This window comes from Ovis aries, chromosome 1 (assembly GCF_016772045.2).
Source record: "Ovis aries strain OAR_USU_Benz2616 breed Rambouillet chromosome 1, ARS-UI_Ramb_v3.0, whole genome shotgun sequence".
NCBI lineage: Eukaryota > Metazoa > Chordata > Mammalia > Artiodactyla > Bovidae > Ovis > Ovis aries.
This window is the reverse complement of record NC_056054.1, coordinates 88,261,659-88,274,713: the sequence shown is the minus strand read 5'-3', so window position 1 is coordinate 88,274,713 and position 13,055 is coordinate 88,261,659. Positions and strand designations below refer to the sequence as shown.

Sequence of the window (13,055 nt, the reverse complement as noted above, 5' to 3'; positions counted from 1 at the left end):
TTTGCACCTTAAGTCAATATGATAACCAGACTGTAAATTCAGGTTTTCTTATTGTTTGTTTATAGTGTGATTTTTTTTCTTTTGTTTCAATTTTATTTACTTTTTTATTTTTGGCTCTGCTGGGTCTTTGCTGATGCTCAGGCTTTTCTCTAACTGTTTCAAATGCAGCTAGTCTCTTGTTGTGGAGCCTGGGCTCTAGGGTGCGAGGGCTTCAATAGTTTCGGCTCTGAGGCACTAGAGAACAGATTCAATAGTTGTGATGCTCAGGCTTAGTCACTCCAAGGCATGTGGGATCTTTCCTGGATCTGGTATTGAACCCACATCTCCTGAATTGGCAGGTGGATTTTTTTTTTAACCACTGAGCCACCAGGGAAGCCCCTGAATTCAGTTTTTTAGGGCTGTTGCCTTCCTCTGTTATACTGCCAAGTTTCAGGCAATTTTCATATAACCTTTGGTGAAAGTAAACAGTATTTCTAGTTCTCTATAACACTAAAGTGTAACCCTTTGGGGTCTTTGACTTAAAGGAGGAAAGATCTCTTCTTATACTCTCCACCATGAGCAGATCCCCAAGTTTTCCTCCTGTACTCCATGTACCATAAGACTATGAAACTGACACCCAAGTTCATCTAGTTTGGCAAAGGCCCTCAAATTCCTATTATTTCTCTGATACATACCATCACTATGTCTCTGAATTGAGAATTTCTTTCTTTGCAGCTCAGTAGTGTTTGTTTGCTGTCTTTCTTTCTTTTTTTAATTGGAAGTCTTCATTAATTTTCATATCATCCTTACACAGAGGGCATTCTAACCTTCTCTGTATCATTCCAATTCTAGCATTTGTGCTGCTGAAGAGAGCACTCAACAATGCTCTTAATAAAGCATTTTAAAGTTTTTATCTAGCATTTTAGTTATTTAAAATAGAAAGTTTATTTCTTTAGGTTCATGGATTTTTTTTTTAATTTTTATTTTTACTTTATTTTACTTTACAATACTGTATTGGTTTTGCCATACATTGACATGAATCAGCCACGGGTGTACATGAGTTCCCAATCCTGAACCCCCCTCCCACCTTCCACCCCATATCATCTCTCTGGATCATCCCCATGCACCAGCCCCAAGCATCCTGTATCCTATATCAAACATAGACTGGCGATTTGTTTCTTACATGATAGTATATATGTTTCAGTGCCATTCTCCCAAATCATCTCACCCTCTCCCTCTCCCTCAGAGTCCAAAAGTCCATTCTATACATCTGTGTCTCTTTTGCTGTCTCGCATACAGGGTTATCATTACCATCTTTCTAAATTCCATATATATGTGTTAGTATACTGTATTGGTGTTTTTCTTTCTGGCTTACTTCACTCTGTATAACCGGCTCCAGTTTCATCCATCTCATTAGAACTGATTCAAATGTATTCTTTTTAATGGCTGAGTAATACTCCATTGTGTATATGTACCACAGCTTTCTTATCCATTCATCTGCTGATGGACATCTAGGTTGTTTCCATGTCCTGGCTATTATAAACAGTGCGGAAATGAACATTGGGGTACATGTGTCTCTTTCAATTCTGGTTTCCTCGTGTGTATGCCCAGCAGTGGGATTGCTGGGTCATAAGGCAGTTCTATTTGCAATTTTTAAAGGAATTTCCACACTGTTCTCCATAGTGGCTGTACTAGTTTGCATTCCCACCAACGGTGTAAGAGGGTTCTCTTTTCTTCACACCCTCTCCAGCATTTATTGCTTGTAGACTTTTGGATCTCAGCCATTCTGACTGGTGTGAAATGGTACCTCATTGTGGTCTTGATTTGCATTTCTCTGATAATGAGTGATGTTGAGCATCTTTTCATGTGTTTGTTAGCCATCCGTATGTCTTCTTTGGAGAAATGAAAAAAAAATTAAAAAAATTAAAATGGAAAGCTTAGTCTAGTAATATTGCTATTGTTTTATCAGAAATAGAAATCTTCTTTTTCTTTTTGAGTCAATTTGGATAATTTCTACTATTTTAAAAAATTATCTCTACCACCTACATTTTAAACGTTATTTGACCTATTTTCTTTAACCATATTCCCTCAAGGGCTTTACATCTGTGGTTATGGCCCAATTTTCATCTGTAGTTAATTTGTACCTTTTCCATCTCTTTTTCTAACATGATCAGGCCAATATAATTAATAAAGACAAATAATTGATTAAAAGAGAAATAGGTAATAAAAGAAAATGTGATAAGATCTCTGACATTTCTATGTGTGTTATGAAAGTACACACAAGAGACATTTTGGCAAGATTTAAATGGAAATAATTTAAATGTATGTAAAACTCTCATGCTTGGTAAAACTTCAAATAGATTGTGATGCCAAAAGCTCGGCCTCTGTGCATCAGTGTCGACTAGAATCTTGAAGACAGAGTTTTGAGTGAAGTAGAAAATACATATCATGTAAGGCCTCATAAGTGTAATAAGGTGCAAAAGGGGACACAGCAGACATAGTTTTTGTTGCCAAAAAACTATATGTCCCAACATGGGATGATTTGATGAGGAGTTTTATAGCAAGGGTGCAGAGTGAAGGCTGCTGATATGCTAAGAGCAGGGGAGTGCAGGGCCTCCACTCCTCTAATCTGGTCTCAGGTAATCTTGATCAGCTTCTCTGTTTCTTTTAATGTAACCTCAGGTGGTGTTTCTCTGATAAGAAGAATCAGTTAGTTCAGTCACTCAGTCATATCCAAATCTTTGATAACACATGGACTGCAGCATGTCAGGCTTTCCTGTCCATCCCCAACTCCCTTAGCTTGCTCAAACTTATGTCCATTACATCGGTGATGCCATCCAGCCATCTCATCCTCTGTTGTCCTCTTCTCCTGCCTTCAATCTTTCCCAGCATCAGGGTATTTTCCAATGAGTGGGATCTGCCCATCAAGCGGCCAAAGCTTCGGTTTCAGCATAAGTCCTTCCAATGAATATTCAGGACTGATTTCCTTTAGGATTGACCGGTTTGATCTCCTTGCAGTCCAAAGGACTCTCAAGAGTCTTCTCCAACACCACAGTTCAAAAGCATCAGTTCTTTGGTACTCAGCTTTCTTTATGGTAAGAAGAATGCTGACATGTAAAAGAGCTTAAAGACATTGTTACCTGTATACTTTAAGATGGAATCAGAACCCTGCGTTAAGGCTGCATGGTCCACTGGAGAAGGGAATGGCAAGCCACTTCAGTATTCTTGCCTTGAGAACCCCATGAACAGTATGAAAAGGCAAAATGATAGGACACCAAAAGAGGAACTCCCCGGGTCATTAGGTGCCCAATATGCTACTGGAGATCAGTGGAGAAATAACTCCAGAAAGAATAAAGGGATGGAGCCAAGGAAAAACAATACCCAGCTGTGGATGTGACTGGTGATAGAAGCAAGATCCAATGCTGTAAAGAGAAATATTGCATAGCAACCTGGAATGTCAGGTCCATGAATCAAGGCAAATTGGAAGTGGTCAAACAAGAGATGGCAAGGGTGAATGTCGACATTCTAGGAATCAGCGAACTAAAATGGACTGGAATGGGTGAATTTAACTCAGATGACCATTATATCTACTACTGCGGGCAGGTATCCCTCAGATGAAATGGAGTAGCCATCATGGTCAACAAAAGAGTCTGAAATGCAGTACTTGGATGCAATCTCAAAATGACAGAATGATCTCTGTTCGTCTCCAAGGCAAACCATTCAATACCACAGTTATCCAAGTCTATGCCCCAACCAGTAACGCTGAAGAAGCTGAAGTTGAACAGTTCTATAAAGACCTACAAGACCTTTTAGAACTAACATGCAAAAAAGATATCCTTTTCATTCTAGGGGACTGGAATGCAAAAGTAGGAAGTCAAGAAACACCTGGAGGAACAGGCAAATTTGGCCTTGGAATGCAGAATGAAGCAGGGCAAAGACTAATAGAGTTTGCAAAGAAAATGCACTGGTCATAGCAAACACCCTCGTCCAACAACACAAGAGAAGACTCTACACATGGACATCACCAGATGTCAACACTGAAATCAGATTGATTATATTCTCTGCAGCAAAGATGGAGAAGCTCTACACAGTCAACAAAAACAAGACCAGAAGCTGACTGTGGCTCAGATCACGAACTCCTTATTACCAAATTCAGACTTAAATGAAGAAATCTGGGAAATCCGCTAGACCATTCAGGTATGACCTAAATCAAATCCCTTATGATTATACAGTGGAAGTGAGAAATAGATTTAAGGGACTAGATCTGATAGATAGAGTGCCTGATGAATTATGGAATGAGGTTCGTGACATTGTACAGGAGACTGGGATCAAGACCATCCCCATGGAAAAGAAAAGAAAAAAAGCAAAATGGCTGTCTGGGGAGGCCTTACAAATAGCTGTGAAAAGAAGAGAGGCAAAAAGCAAAGGAGAAAAGGAAAGATATAAGCATCTGAATGCAGAGTTCCAAAGAATAGCAAGAAGAGATAAGAAAGCCTTCTTCAGCAATCAATGCACAGAAACAGAGGAAAACAACAGAATGGAAAAGACTAGAGATACCTTCAAAAAAATTAGAGATACCAAGGGCACATTTCATGCAAGAATGGGCTCAATAAAGGACAGAAATGGTATGGATCTAACAGAAGCAGAAGATATTAGGAAGAGGTGGCAAGAATACACGGAAGAACTGTACAAAAAAGATCTTCACGACTCAGATAATCATGATGATGTCATCACTCACCTAGAGCCAGACATCCTGGAATATGAAGTCAAGTGGGCCTTAGAAAGCATCACTACGAACAAAGCTAGTGGAGGTGATGGAATTCCAGTGGAGCTGTTTCAAATCCTGAAAGCTGATGCTGTGAAAGTGCTGCACTCAATATGCCAGCAAATTTGGAAAACTCAGCAGTGGCCACAGGACTGGAAAAGGTCAGCTTTCATTCCAATCCCAAAGAAAGGAAATGCCAAAGAATGCTCAAACTACCACACAATTGCACTCATCTCACATGCTAGTTAAGTAATGCTCAAAATTCTCCAAGCCAGGCTTCAGCAATACGTGAACCGTGAACTCCCTGATGTTCAAGCTGGTTTTAGAAAAGGCAGAGGAACCAGAGATCAAATTGCCAGCATCTGTTGGATCATGGAAAAAGCAAGCAAGTTCCAGAAAAACATCTATTTCTGCTTTATTGACTATGCCAAAGCCTTTGATTGTGCGGATCACAATAAAGTGTGGAAAATTCTGAAAGAGATGGGGATACCAGACCACCTGACCTGCCTCTTGAGAAATCTGTATGCAGGTCAGGAAGCAACAGTTAGAACTGAACATGGAACAACAGACTTGTTCCAGATAGGAAAAGGAGTACGTCAAGGCTGTATATTGTCACCCTGCTTATGTAACATATATGCAGAGTCCATCATAAGAAACGCTGGACTGGAAGAAACACAAGCTGGAATCAAGATTGCCGGGAGAAATATCAATAACCTCAGATATGCAGATGACACCACCCTTATGGCAGAAAGTGAAGAGGAACTAAAAGCCTCTTGATGAAAGTGAAAGAGGAGAGTGAAAAGGTTGGCTTAAATCTCAACATTCAGAAAATGAAGATCATGGCATCTGGTCCCATCACTTCATGGGAAATAGATGGGGAAACAGTGGAAACAGTGTCAGACTTTATTTTGGGGGGCTCCAAAATCACTGCAGATGGTGAGTGCAGCCATGAAATTAAAAGACGCTTACTCCTTAGAAGAAAAGTTATGACCAACCTAGATAGCATATTCAAAAGCAGAGACATTACTTTGCCGACTAAGGTCCGGTCTAGTCAAGGCTATGGTTTTTCCTCTGGTCATGTATGGATGTGAGAGTTGGACTGTGAAGAAGGCTGAGCACCAAAGACTTGATGCTTTTGAACTGTGCTGTTGGAGAAGACTCTTGAGAGTCCCTTGGACTGCAAGGAGATCCAACCAGTCCATTCTGAAGGAGATCAACCCTGGGATTTCTTTTGAAGGAATGATGCTAAAGCTGAAACTCCAGTACTTTGGCCACCTCATGCGAAGAGTTGACTCATTGGAAAAGACTCTGATGCTGGGAGGGATTGAGGGCAGGAGGAGAAGGGAACGACAGAGGATGAGATGGCTGGATGGCATCACAGACTCGATGGACGTGAGTCTGAGTGAACTCCTGGAGATGATGATGAACAGGGAAGCCTGGCGTGCTGTGATTCATGGGGTCACAAAGAGTAGGACATGACTGAGCGACTGAACTGAACTGATTGTTCCTGGCTGCCCCTCCCTTGTCTTTGCCTCCCTTCCCTTCCCAGATTCAGTCAGTCAGTCAGTCCAGTCACTCAGTCGTGTCCGACTCTTTGCAACCCCATGGACTGCAGCATACCAGCCCTCCCTGTCCATCAACAACTCCCAGAGCCTACTCAAACTCATGTCCTTTTGAGTTGGTGATGACATTCAACCATCTCATCCTCTGTCATCTCCTTCTCCTGCTGCCTTCAATATTTCCCAGCATTAGGGTCTTTTCAAACGAGTCAGTCATTCACATCAGGTGGCCAAAGTATTGAAGTTTCAGCCTCAAAATCACTTCTTCAGATGAATATTCAGGACTGATGTTCCTTTAGAATTGACTGGTTGGATCTCCTTGCAGTCCAAGGGACTCTCAAGAATCTTCTCCTACACTGCAGTTGAAAAGCATCAATTCTTCAGAACTCAGCTTTCTTTACAGTCTAACTGTTATATCTATACGTGACTACTGGAAAAACCATAGCCTTGCCTAGATGGACCTTTGTTGGCAAAGTAATGTCTCTGCTTTTTAATATACTGTCTATGTTGGTCATAACTTTCCTTTCAAGGAGTAAACATCTTTTAATTTCATGGCTGCAGTCACCATCTGCAGTGATTTTGGAGCCCAAAAAAGTAAAGTCTGACACTGTTTCCACTGTTTCCCCGTCTATTTGCCATGAATTGATGGGACAGGATGCTATTCTCTTAGTTTTCTGAATGTTGAGCTATAGCCACCTTTTTCCAGTCTCCTTTTTCACTTTCATCAAGAGGATCTTTAGTTCTTTGCTTTCTGTCATAAGAGTGGTGTCATCTGCATATCTGAGGTTATTGATATTTCTCCCAGCAATGTTGATTCCAGTTTGTGCTTCCTCCAGCCCAGCATTTCTCATGATGTACTCTGCATATATGTTACATAAGCAGGGTGACAATATACGGCCTTGACGTACTCATTTCCTGATTCAGAACCAGTCTGTTGTTCCATGTCCAGTTCTAACTGTTGCTTCCTGACCTGCATGCAGATTTCTCAAGAGGCAGGTCAGGTGGTCTGTATTCCCATCTCTTGAAGAATTTTCCACAGTTTACTGTGATCCACACAATCAAAGGCTTTGGCATAGTCAATAAAGCAGAAATAGATGTTTTTCTGGAACTTGCTTGCTTTTTCCATGATCCAACAGATGCTGGCAATTTGATCTCTGGTTCCTCTGCCTTTTCTAAATCCAGCTTGAACATCTGGCAGTTCATGGTTCATGTATTGCTGAAGCCTGGCTTGGAGAATTTTGAGCATACCTTTGCTAGCGTGTGAGATGAGTGCAGTTGTGCCATAGTTTGAGCATTCTTTGGCCTTGACTTTCTTTGAGATTGGAATGAAAGCTGACCTTTTCCAGTCCTGTGGCCACTGCTGAGTTTTCCAAATTTGCTGGCATATTGAGTGCAGCACTTTCACAGCATCAGCTTTCAGGATTTGAAATAGCTCCACTGGAATTCCATCAACTCCACTAGCTTTGTTCGTAGTAATGCTTCCCAAGGCCCACTTGACTTGACATTCCAGGATGTCTGGCTCTAGGTGAGTAATCACACCATCGTTGTTATCTGGGTCTTTTTGTTTAGTTCTTTTGTGTATTCTTGACACCTCTTCTTAATATTTTCTGCTTCTCTTAGGTCCATACCATTTCTGTCCTTTATTGTGCCCATCTTTGCATGAAATATTCCCCTGGTATCTCTAATTTTCTTGAAGAGATCTCTAGTTTTTCCCATTCTATTGTTTTCCTCTATTTCTTTGCACTGATCACTGAGGAAGGCTTTCTTATATCTCTTTGCTATTCTTTAAACTCTGCATTCAAATGGGTATATCTTTCCTTTTCTCCTTTGCTTTTCACTTCTCTTCTTTTCACAGCTATTTGTAAGGCCTCCCCAGACAGCCATTTTGCTGTTTACTTTTCTTTTTCTTGGGAATGGTCTTTATCACTGCCTCCTGTACAAATGTCACGAACCTCCATCCATGGTTCATCAGGCACTCTGTCTATCAGATCTAGTTTGTTAAATCTATTTCTCACTTCCACTGTATAATTGTAAGGGATTTGACTTTGGTCATAGCTGAATGGTCTAGTAGTTTTCCTACTTTCTTCAATTTATGTTGAATTTGATAATATGGAGTTCATGATCTGAGCCACAGTCAGCTCCCCATCTTGTTTTTGCTGACTGTGTAGAGCTTCTCCATCTTTGGCTGCAAAGAATATAATCAACCTGATTTCAGTGTCGACCATCTGGTGGTATCCATGTGCAGAGTCTTCTCTTGTGATGTTGAAAGACAGTGTTTGCTATGACCAGTGTAATCTCTTGGCAAAACTCTGTTAGCCTTTGCCCTACTTCATTCTGTACTCCAAGGCCAATTTTCCTGTTGTTCCAGGTATCTCTTGACTTCCTACTTTTGCATTTCAGTCCCCTATAATGAAAAGGTCATCTTTTGGGTGTTGTTAGTTCTAGAAGGTCTTATAGGTCTTCATAAAACTGTTCAACTTTAGCTTCTTCAGCAATGATGGTTGAGGCATAGACTTGGTTTACCATGATATTGAATGGTTTGCCTTGGAAACAAACAGAGATCGTTCTGTTTTTGAGATTATATCCCAAGTACTGCATTTCAGACTCTTGTTGACTATGATGGCTACTCCATTTCTTCTAACTAATTCTCGCCCACAATAGTAAATATAATGGTCGTCTCAGTTAAATTCACCCATTCCAGTCCATTATAGTTCACTCATTCCTAGAATATCAATGTTCACTCTTGCCATCTCCTGTTTGACCACTTTCAACTTGCCTTGATTCACGGACCTAACATTCCAGGTTCCTATGCAGTATTGTTCTTTACTATACAATATGGTTCTTTACAGTTCGACCTTGCTTCCATCACCAGTCCCACCTCAAGCTGGCACTGGGAGCTGAGGGCATAGCTCAGGACCAGAGAGGGGAGAAACTCACCCAAGGTCTCACTACTGGTCAGTAGATGATGCAGAAGCAAGTCTCAGGCTCCTGCATCTACACATTTGATGGGAGAGGGAGGAGGCAGTATTCCGCCCTCTTGACCCATGACCTTTGCCTTAGCCAGTAGACAAGAGGCACGTGTCAGCTCACTTCTGACTTTGCAAGGGGTTCCAAGGCCACCTCTGAGGCCCAGGAATGTAAGGATTATTTCTAATAAACTCTAGAGAGAGGAACAGGGGGTTTTCTCAGGAGGAAATGGCATTAGGCCACCTCTAAGAACATACCTCCTCCCCATGCCTTCTGCATGCCAGGCATAGCCCTATGCCATTTGCATTCTCCATCTCACTTACTCTTCACTACAGCCCTAGAAGCATGGGCCAGTGTCAGGCCCAATTTGCAGATGAAGAAACTGAGGCTCGTCCAAGGATCAGTGGCTGCACAGGTGCAGGAGGGCCTAGAGAGCTATCCCACGTTGAAGGTCAGGAAGGGTGGCAGTGAGGAGATACCCCTTATCCAAGGTAAGGAGCAGTGGCTCCCCTTTGCTGGAGCAGCTGTGAAGAGATACCCCACACCCAAGGTAAGAGAAACCCAAGTAAGATGGTAGGTGTTGCAAGAGGGTATCAGAGGGCAGACACACTGAAACCATACTCACAGAAAACTAGTTAATCTAATCACACTAGGACTACAGCCTTGTCTAACTCAATGAAACTAAGCCATGCCCGTGGGGCAACCCAAGATGGGAGGGTCATGGTGGAGAGGTCTGACAGAATGTGGTCCACTAGAGAAGGGAATGGCAAACCACTTCAGTATTCTTGCCTTGAGAACCCCATGAACAGTATGAAAAGGCAAAATGATAGGATACCAAAAGAGGAACTCCCCAGGTCAGTGGGTGCCCAATATGCTACCTGAGATCAGTGGAGAAATAACTCCAGAAAGAATGAAGGGATGGAGCCAAAGCAAAACAATACCCAGCTGTGGGTGTGACTGGTGATAGAAGCAAGATCCAATGCTGTAAAGAGAAATATTGCATAGCAACCTGGAATGTCAGGTCCATGAATCAAGGCAAATTGGAAGTGGTAACAAGAGATGGCAAGATTGATCATCGACATTCTAGGAATCAGTGAACTGAAATGGACTGGAATGGGTGAATTTAACTCAGATAACCATTATATCTACTACTGCGGGCAGGAATCCCTCAGAAGAAATGGAGTAGCGATCATGGTCAACAAAAGAGTCTGAAATGCAGTACTTGGATGCAATCTCAAAAATGACAGAATGATCTCTGTTCATCTCCAAGGCAAACCATTCAGGGTCACAGTAATCCAAATCTATGCCCCAACCAGTAATGCTGAAGGAGCTGAAGTTGAACAGTTCTATGAAGACCTACAAGACCTTTTAGAACTAACACCCAAAAAAGATGTCCTTTTCATTCTAGGGGACTGGAATGCAAAAGTAGGAAGTCAAGAAACACCTGGAGTAAAAGGCAACTTTGGCCTTGGAATGAAAAATAAAGCAGGGCAAAGACTAATCAGAGTTTTGCCAAGAGAATGCACTGGTCATAGCAAACACCCTCTTCCAACAACACAAGAGAAGACTCTACGCATGGACATCACCAGATGGTCAACACCAAAATCAGATTGATTATATTTTCTGCAGCAAAAGATGGGAAGCTCTATACAGTCAACAAAAACAAGACCAAGAGCTGACTATGGCTCAGATCATGAACTCCATATTACCAAATTCAGACTTAAATTGAAGAAAGCTGGGAAATCCGCTAGACCATTCAGGTATGACCTAAATCAAATCCCTTATGATTATACAGTGGAAGTGAGAAATAGATTTAAGGGACCAGATCTGATAGAGTGCCTGATGAATTATGGAATGAGGTTCATGACATTGTATAGGAGACAGGGATCAAGACCATCCCCATGGAAAAGAAAAGCAAAAAAGCAAAATGGCTGTCTGGGGAGGCCTTACAAATAGCTGTGAAAAGAAGAGAGGTGAAAAGCAAAGGAGAAAAGGAAAGATATAAGCATCTGAATGCAGAGTTCCAAAGAATAGCAAGAAGAGATAAGAAAGCCTTCTTCAGTGATAAGTGCAAAGAAATAGAGGAAAACAACAGAGTGGGAAAGACTAGAGATCTCTTCAAGAAAATTAGAGACACCAAGGGAACATTTCATGCAAAGATGGGCTCAATAAAGGACAGAAACGGTAGGGACCTAACAGAAGCAGAAGATATTAAGAAGAAGTGGCAAGAATACACGAAAGAACTGTACAAAATGATCTTCACGACCCATATGATCACTATGGTGTGATTACTCACCTAGAGCCAGACATCCTGGAATGTGAAATCAAGTGGGCCTTAGGAAGCATCACTATGAACAAAGCTAGTGGAGGTGATGGAATTCCAGCGGAGCTATTTCAAATCCTGAAAGATGATGCTATGAAAGTGCTTCACTCAATATGCCAGCAAATTTGGAAAACTCAGCAGTGGCCACAGGACTGGAAAAGGTCAGCTTTCATTCCAATCCCAAAGAAAGGCAAGGCCCTAGAATGCGCAAACTACCGCACAATTGGACTCATCTCACATGCTAGTAAAGGAATGCTCAAAATTCTCCAAGCCAGGCTTCAGCAATACATGAACCGTGAACTGCCAGATGTTCAAGCTGAATTTAGAAAAGGCAGAGGAACCAGAGATCAAATTGCCAACATCTGCTGGATCATGGAAAAGGCAAGAGAGTTCCAGAAAAACATCTATTTCTGCTTTATTGACTATGCCAAAGCCTTTGATTGTGTGGATCACAATAAACTGTGGAAAATTCTGAAAGAGATGGGAATAACAGACCACCTGACCTGCCTCTTGAGAAATCTGTATGCAGGTCAGGAAGCAACAGTTAGAACTGGACATGGAACAACAGACTGGTTCCAAATAGGAAAAGGAGTACATCAAGGCTGTATATTGTCACCCTGCTTATTTAACTTCTATGCAGAATACATCATGAGAAACTCTGGGCTGAAGGAAGCACAAGCTGGAATCAAGATTGCCGGGAGAAATATCAATAACCTCAGATATGCAGATGACACCACCCTTATGGCAGGAAGTGAAGAGGAACTAAAAAGCCTCTTGATGAAAGTGAAAGAGGAGAGTGAAAAAGTGGTCTTAAAGCTCAACATTCATAAAACAAAGATCATGGCATCTGGTCCCATCACTTCATGGGAAATAGATGGGAAACAGTGGAAACAGTGTCAGACTTTTTTTTTTTTAGGCTCCAAAATCACTGCAGATGGTGACTGCAGCCATGAAATTAAAAGACGCTTACTCCTTGGAAGAAAAGTTATGACCAACCTAGATAGCATATTCAAAAGCAGAGATATCACTGCCAACTAAGGTCCGTCTAGTCAAGACTATGGTATTTCCAGTAGTCATGTATGGATGTGAGTGTTGGACTGTGTAGAAGGCTGATCGCCGAAGAATTGTTGCTTTTGAACTGTGGTGTTGGAGAAGATTCTTGAGAGTCCCTTGGACTGCAAGGAGATCCAGCCAGTCCATTCTGAAGGAGATCAGCCCTGGGATTTCTTTGGAAGGAATGATGCTAAAGCTGAAACTCCAGTACTTTGGCCACCTCATGCGAAGTGTTGACTCATTGGAAAAGACTCTGATGCTGGCAGGGATTGAGGGCAGGAGGAGAATGGGACGACAGAGGATGAGATGGCTGAATGGCATCACTGACTCGATGGACGTGAGTCTGAGTGAACTCTGGGAGTTGGTGATAGGCAGGGAGGCCTGGCGTGCTGTGATTCATGGGGTCATA

The 13,055-nt window shown here is 41.8% G+C and overlaps 1 non-coding gene across 1 annotated transcript; it reads right to left on the bottom strand.

The window, feature by feature from the left end:
- Window positions 1-748: 748 nt before the first annotated feature.
- On the bottom strand, window positions 749-855 carry LOC114111178 (U6 spliceosomal RNA). Its single transcript, XR_003587273.1, has one exon. It is a non-coding gene; the product is annotated as a U6 spliceosomal RNA (small nuclear RNA).
- Between the last annotated feature and the right edge of the window lie 12,200 nt (window positions 856-13,055).